Below are 7572 nucleotides of genomic sequence, written 5' to 3'. Positions count from 1 at the left end.
TGCCTGCCTGTGGCTCGTCTGCTCTCTCAGGAAGGTCGAGGGCTTGGCGTGGGGGCAAAGGGGGGGCCTCGGTAGTGCGAAGGGGAGGGGCTGAGGCGCTCCGGTCGACCGCGCCTCCCTGGCTTCTGGTGGGTTTGGGCACCGGACAGGTGCCGGGCAAGTTGGGCGCTCAAGTTTCGCTGCGTCTAGGCCCGCAGGAGGTTCAGAGGCCCCTGGGCCCCGGGGGTTGGGAGGCGGCGGGCGCCGAAGACCGACACCTCCGGGGCCGCGCGGGCCTGAGCAGCGAATGGGATCGGGGGGAGGCCCGGCTCAGCGAGCGCGGCCGGGTCTGGAGTGGCCGCGGGTGGGAGGGCGCCGAGACCTCCGCACCCCTCAGCCCAGCCCCCAGGCCCCGCGCGCACGCACGCACGCACGACCTCCCGGTCAATGGGGGGTCCTGGAAGCCCCTCGGGCCCCCGGGCCCGGCCAGGCGCTTGCTGGTCTGGTGTTGGCGGTGTTCGGGGGGTGGGGGGGGGGGGCGGGCCGGCGTCAGCAGGCTGGAGTCCGGTCGCGGGTCGTGCGGCTCAAGTACAGCATGCCCCGCGACGAGAGGTGCGGCCCGTTGGCCCGACCTGCAGGGCAGAGCGAAAGGGAGGCGAAGCGCAAGGCTCTTAGGGCGCCCCGAGCCAAGCGCCACCGTCTCAGCCTGAAGGCGCCCGATCTCGTCTGATCTCGGAAGCTAAGCAGGGTCGGGCCTGGTTAGTATCTTGGATGGGAGACCACCTGGGAATCCCGGGTGCTCGAGGCTTTTTGCCTACCAGAAGAGGTCCTTTAGCCCCCGCCGCGCGTCCCGATTCTTGGATCCCCCCCGCAGCCCCAGCCCCTCCCGGGCCGCGGGGAGCGGGTGGCCGGGGCCCCGACTCCCGCTGCAGACCTGGGTTGCCTCCGCGCGGCCCGCGAGCCCCTCCGCATTCGCATTCGGCTTCCAGGACACCCGACGACCGGCAGTCCCGTCTCCACCTGGGGCTCCTTTGGCTTGCCTCAGGCAATCCCGGGGCTTGCACCGACTCCAGCCAGAGCCCCGGCCCCCGCCCCACCCCCTGCCTCGAGGCGATCGCGCATGCGCATGTGCGCGCGCACGCACAGATAGATGTGCCCAAACGGGGCATCTATCTTGTTCACTTATACCGTGGGTGGATCTATGCCTGGGAGTCGGACTGCTGGACCATAGGCTACTTCCACTTTTAGTTCCTTCGGGAACCTCCATATTCTTTTCCATACCGGCTCTACCCACGCCCATTCCTACTCACCGTGGAGGAGAGTTCCCTTTGCTCCACATCTTCTCCAGCATCGGTTATTGACAGACATCGCAGTGAGGCCCAGTCGGACTCATGTGAAGTGGTCCCTCCTTGGAGTTTGGAGTTGAGCCTCTCCAATCATTAGTGACGTGGAGCAAGATGACCTTTTGGAAATGCAGACGCAATGCTGTCACCTCCCTGCTCCAACGGCTCTCGTATTTTCCCAGCATATTGAAGATACGACCACTTCCCTTCAGGCTTGCTCCTCACGTTCTTCTCTGATGTCTTTTGCCTGGAATGCCCTCTGCACTCTTTGGCTTCCATCCCATAGGGCATTTTTCGTTTCTTGAATGTCCTAAGTTTCCCTGGTCACATAGCCTTCCAAGATGCTATTTTCCCTGCCTGAAATTCTTCCTGCATCTCAACCCTGGTTTACCTAGGTTCAACCTATGGACCTCAACGAAATGGTGCCTCTGGAAAGCCTTCCCTGACACCCAGGTTTTGTGGTGAGGGAAGAGGCCCCTCTATAGGTTCTCAAAGGATCTGCCTGTGATGTATCATTAGAGTCGTCTCAGTGAAAGCAGGAACTCTGTGTCTTCTTCTCTCCGCCTTCTATTCCCTGAAACTTATTACATGCCTCCTAGCTCATCGTAGGTGCTCAGTATTTACTTAGTGTGTGAAAGACAGAAAAGCTCTTGGAAGCCTCAAGGGGTCACTTGGCTCGGCACTTTTGATCTCTTTGTATATTTGGCGATTCAATTCTTTCCTTTCCTGGGTTGATGGGTACACTATATTCGAGGCACAATCTAAGGCATGAAGACATATCCATACATAGAGGGTCTTGCTTTCAAGGAACTCGTACAGCAGATTTCTACAAGTTAGGGCTTTTCAAATGCTCTAGAAGAATGTGAACGTTCAGTAGGCTCCATTTTCATTTCAAAGAAAGATCGTTTGACTTCCATAGCAAAGGTGGAGACCTTCCAACGTTGAGTCCAATACTTATACCTTGACCATTTCAGGCAAGTCTTGTGGTTCCTTCTGGAGGTGTGTGGCTCTTGCAGAAATGTGAAGATCTTCCATCGTCCTCAGACTTTGGTGTCATTTGCAATCATCCAGAAAGCTTCCAGGTCTAGGTTCCAGACCACCAGCACACACAGTCAGTAGCCAACGGAGTGGATTCCAGGAATACGCATTGTTCACCGGCATTACCGTTGATATTGTTGCTGCACACTCAATGCAGTGGGCAGGGCCTGGATTGTCCACTGGGTCTCATGTGGAATGGAAAGAAGGGCTCCCCCCCTCCCCCCCCCACACACACACCACCCACCCCCACTGTTGACAGCCTTGTGACGAGAAACGGTCCCCGAAACAAGAATCAGACAAACCAGAGAAGCCCAGATGATAGTCCTTGAGATGAAGGAACTAAGCAGCTGGTTGCGATGGCACCAAGGGGAAAGGTTGCTCTTTGTGTCTGCCCCTCTACTCCTTTCTTCCTGGACGCCTTAGGGTTTTGTCATGGAGATTTGAAATAAAGTGCACAAAAGTCATATGTGTTGAATCAAGATTTTGCATTTAACCATCTCTCAAAAAGGAAGAGAGCTTCGCCTGCACATGTTTCTTTCAAAACCGTCAATTGCTTTTCAATTCTGGGGTTTCTCTCTTGCCTTGTTCAGTTAGCCTTAACAGTAAAAATCAACGAAAACTACATAAAGATTCAAAGATACCAACAAAGGACAGCTTCTGTTTTTGAAATCGTCTTTCCATTTAGTAGAACACGAGCTCTATTCTTTGTATTTTGCCTAGGGAATTAGCAATGTCCTGGTTCAGATGGCAAGGCATCCGCGCGCAGGAGACTGGGGTTTGATCCCTGGGTCGGGAAGATCCCGCCGGAGAAGGAAATGGCAACCCACTCCCAGTATCCTCGCCTGGGAAATGCCACGGACAGAGGAGCCTGATGGGCCGCAGTCCATGGGTTGTATTAAAGTTGGGCTCAACCCAGCAACTACGAACACAAGTATTTCCAAAGACCACACTCAAGTGTGTGTGTGTGTGTGTGTGTGTGTGTGTGTGTGTGTGTGTGTATCTCCTCTTGCCGTCTTGGAGTCTGTCTCGGAATCTTCATGTATTTCTGCCTCTGTATCTCCTGACAGCCAGCCGCCGGCCCGTTCGTCTGGCCCCGGCCTCTCCCAGGCGCTCTGGCTCTGGCTGAGGAGCTTGCGCAGGCCAGCTGTCTCCCTTGGCGTGGGTGCGTGCGAGTGTCTGTGTGTCTGTCTGTGTGCCTGCCTGTGGCTCGTCTGCTCTCTCAGGAAGGTCGAGGGCTTGGCGTGGGGGCAAAGGGGGGGCCTCGGTAGTGCGAAGGGGAGGGGCTGAGGCGCTCCGGTCGACCGCGCCTCCCTGGCTTCTGGTGGGTTTGGGCACCGGACAGGTGCCGGGCAAGTTGGGCGCTCAAGTTTCGCTGCGTCTAGGCCCGCAGGAGGTTCAGAGGCCCCTGGGCCCCGGGGGTTGGGAGGCGGCGGGCGCCGAAGACCGACACCTCCGGGGCCGCGCGGGCCTGAGCAGCGAATGGGATCGGGGAGAGGCCCGGCTCAGCGAGCGCGGCCGGGTCTGGAGTGGCCGCGGGTGGGAGGGCGCCGAGACCTCCGCACCCCTCAGCCCAGCCCCCAGGCCCCGCGCGCACGCACGCACGCACGACCTCCCGGTCAATGGGGGGTCCTGGAAGCCCCTCGGGCCCCCGGGCCCGGCCAGGCGCTTGCTGGTCTGGTGTTGGCGGTGTTCGGGGGGGGGGGGGGGGGGGGGGCGGGCCGGCGTCAGCAGGCTGGAGTCCGGTCGCGGGTCGTGCGGCTCAAGTACAGCATGCCCCGCGACGAGAGGTGCGGCCCGTTGGCCCGACCTGCAGGGCAGAGCGAAAGGGAGGCGAAGCGCAAGGCTCTTAGGGCGCCCCGAGCCAAGCGCCACCGTCTCAGGCCGTATCAGCCTGAAGGCGCCCGATCTCGTCTGATCTCGGAAGCTAAGCAGGGTCGGGCCTGGTTAGTATCTTGGATGGGAGACCACCTGGGAAGAAGGGCTCCCCCCCTCCCCCCCCCCCCACACACACACCACCCACCCCCACTGTTGACAGCCTTGTGACGAGAAACGGTCCCCGAAACAAGAATCAGACAAACCAGAGAAGCCCACATGATAGTCCTTGAGATGAAGGAACTAAGCAGCTGGTTGCGATGGCACCAAGGGGAAAGGTTGCTCTTTGTGTCTGCCCCTCTACTCCTTTCTTCCTGGACGCCTTAGGGTTTTGTCATGGAGATTTGAAATAAAGTGCACAAAAGTCATATGTGTTGAATCAAGATTTTGCATTTAACCATCTCTCAAAAAGGAAGAGAGCTTCGCCTGCACATGTTTCTTTCAAAACCGTCAATTGCTTTTCAATTCTGGGGTTTCTCTCTTGCCTTGTTCAGTTAGCCTTAACAGTAAAAATCAACGAAAACTACATAAAGATTCAAAGATACCAACAAAGGACAGCTTCTGTTTTTGAAATCGTCTTTCCATTTAGTAGAACACGAGCTCTATTCTTTGTATTTTGCCTAGGGAATTAGCAATGTCCTGGTTCAGATGGCAAGGCATCCGCGCGCAGGAGACTGGGGTTTGATCCCTGGGTCGGGAAGATCCCGCCGGAGAAGGAAATGGCAACCCACTCCCAGTATCCTCGCCTGGGAAATGCCACGGACAGAGGAGCCTGATGGGCCGCAGTCCATGGGTTGTATTAAAGTTGGGCTCAACCCAGCAACTACGAACACAAGTATTTCCAAAGACCACACTCAAGTGTGTGTGTGTGTGTGTGTGTGTGTGTGTGTGTGTGTGTGTGTGTATCTCCTCTTGCCGTCTTGGAGTCTGTCTCGGAATCTTCATGTATTTCTGCCTCTGTATCTCCTGACAGCCAGCCGCCGGCCCGTTCGTCTGGCCCCGGCCTCTCCCAGGCGCTCTGGCTCTGGCTGAGGAGCTTGCGCAGGCCAGCTGTCTCCCTTGGCGTGGGTGCGTGCGAGTGTCTGTGTGTCTGTCTGTGTGCCTGCCTGTGGCTCGTCTGCTCTCTCAGGAAGGTCGAGGGCTTGGCGTGGGGGCAAAGGGGGGGCCTCGGTAGTGCGAAGGGGAGGGGCTGAGGCGCTCCGGTCGACCGCGCCTCCCTGGCTTCTGGTGGGTTTGGGCACCGGACAGGTGCCGGGCAAGTTGGGCGCTCAAGTTTCGCTGCGTCTAGGCCCGCAGGAGGTTCAGAGGCCCCTGGGCCCCGGGGGTTGGGAGGCGGCGGGCGCCGAAGACCGACACCTCCGGGGCCGCGCGGGCCTGAGCAGCGAATGGGATCGGGGGGAGGCCCGGCTCAGCGAGCGCGGCCGGGTCTGGAGTGGCCGCGGGTGGGAGGGCGCCGAGACCTCCGCACCCCTCAGCCCAGCCCCCAGGCCCCGCGCGCACGCACGCACGCACGACCTCCCGGTCAATGGGGGGTCCTGGAAGCCCCTCGGGCCCCCGGGCCCGGCCAGGCGCTTGCTGGTCTGGTGTTGGCGGTGTTCGGGGGGTGGGGGGGGGGGGCGGGCCGGCGTCAGCAGGCTGGAGTCCGGTCGCGGGTCGTGCGGCTCAAGTACAGCATGCCCCGCGACGAGAGGTGCGGCCCGTTGGCCCGACCTGCAGGGCAGAGCGAAAGGGAGGCGAAGCGCAAGGCTCTTAGGGCGCCCCGAGCCAAGCGCCACCGTCTCAGGCCGTATCAGCCTGAAGGCGCCCGATCTCGTCTGATCTCGGAAGCTAAGCAGGGTCGGGCCTGGTTAGTATCTTGGATGGGAGACCACCTGGGAATCCCGGGTGCTCGAGGCTTTTTGCCTACCAGAAGAGGTCCTTTAGCCCCCGCCGCGCGTCCCGATTCTTGGATCCCCCCCGCAGCCCCAGCCCCTCCCGGGCCGCGGGGAGCGGGTGGCCGGGGCCCCGACTCCCGCTGCAGACCTGGGTTGCCTCCGCGCGGCCCGCGAGCCCCTCCGCATTCGCATTCGGCTTCCAGGACACCCGACGACCGGCAGTCCCGTCTCCACCTGGGGCTCCTTTGGCTTGCCTCAGGCGATCCCGGGGCTTGCACCGACTCCAGCCAGAGCCCCGGCCCCCGCCCCACCCCCTGCCTCGAGGCGATCGCGCATGCGCATGTGCGCGCGCACGCACAGATAGATGTGCCCAAACGGGGCATCTATCTTGTTCACTTATACCGTGGGTGGATCTATGCCTGGGAGTCGGACTGCTGGACCATAGGCTACTTCCACTTTTAGTTCCTTCGGGAACCTCCATATTCTTTTCCATACCGGCTCTACCCACGCCCATTCCTACTCACCGTGGAGGAGAGTTCCCTTTGCTCCACATCTTCTCCAGCATCGGTTATTGACAGACATCGCAGTGAGGCCCAGTCGGACTCATGTGAAGTGGTCCCTCCTTGGAGTTTGGAGTTGAGCCTCTCCAATCATTAGTGACGTGGAGCAAGATGACCTTTTGGAAATGCAGATGCAATGCTGTCACCTCCCTGCTCCAACGGCTCTCGTATTTTCCCAGCATATTGAAGATACGACCACTTCCCTTCAGGCTTGCTCCTCACGTTCTTCTCTGATGTCTTTTGCCTGGAATGCCCTCTGCACTCTTTGGCTTCCATCCCATAGGGCATTTTTCGTTTCTTGAATGTCCTAAGTTTCCCTGGTCACATAGCCTTCCAAGATGCTATTTTCCCTGCCTGAAATTCTTCCTGCATCTCAACCCTGGTTTACCTAGGTTCAACCTATGGACCTCAACGAAATGGTGCCTCTGGAAAGCCTTCCCTGACACCCAGGTTTTGTGGTGAGGGAAGAGGCCCCTCTATAGGTTCTCAAAGGATCTGCCTGTGATGTATCATTAGAGTCGTCTCAGTGAAAGCAGGAACTCTGTGTCTTCTTCTCTCCGCCTTCTATTCCCTGAAACTTATTACATGCCTCCTAGCTCATCGTAGGTGCTCAGTATTTACTTAGTGTGTGAAAGACAGAAAAGCTCTTGGAAGCCTCAAGGGGTCACTTGGCTCGGCACTTTTGATCTCTTTGTATATTTGGCGATTCAATTCTTTCCTTTCCTGGGTTGATGGGTACACTATATTCGAGGCACAATCTAAGGCATGAAGACATATCCATACATAGAGGGTCTTGCTTTCAAGGAACTCGTACAGCAGATTTCTACAAGTTAGGGCTTTTCAAATGCTCTAGAAGAATGTGAACGTTCAGTAGGCTCCATTTTCATTTCAAAGAAAGATCGTTTG

General features: G+C 58.4%; 1 pseudogene; it reads left to right on the top strand.

The window, feature by feature from the left end:
• The first annotated feature begins 6008 nt into the window (after positions 1-6008).
• Positions 6009-6128, top strand: LOC147350795 (5S ribosomal RNA; annotated as a pseudogene).
• Positions 6129-7572: the final 1444 nt, after the last annotated feature.

This window comes from Bos grunniens, chromosome 20 (assembly GCF_055505025.1).
Source record: "Bos grunniens cultivar Pamir isolate PY7600 chromosome 20, Bosgru_T2T1.0, whole genome shotgun sequence".
In the NCBI taxonomy this organism is placed as follows: Eukaryota; Metazoa; Chordata; class Mammalia; order Artiodactyla; family Bovidae; genus Bos; species Bos grunniens.
The sequence above is the reverse complement of the archived record's forward strand: the minus strand, read 5'-3'. Positions and strand labels throughout refer to the sequence as shown.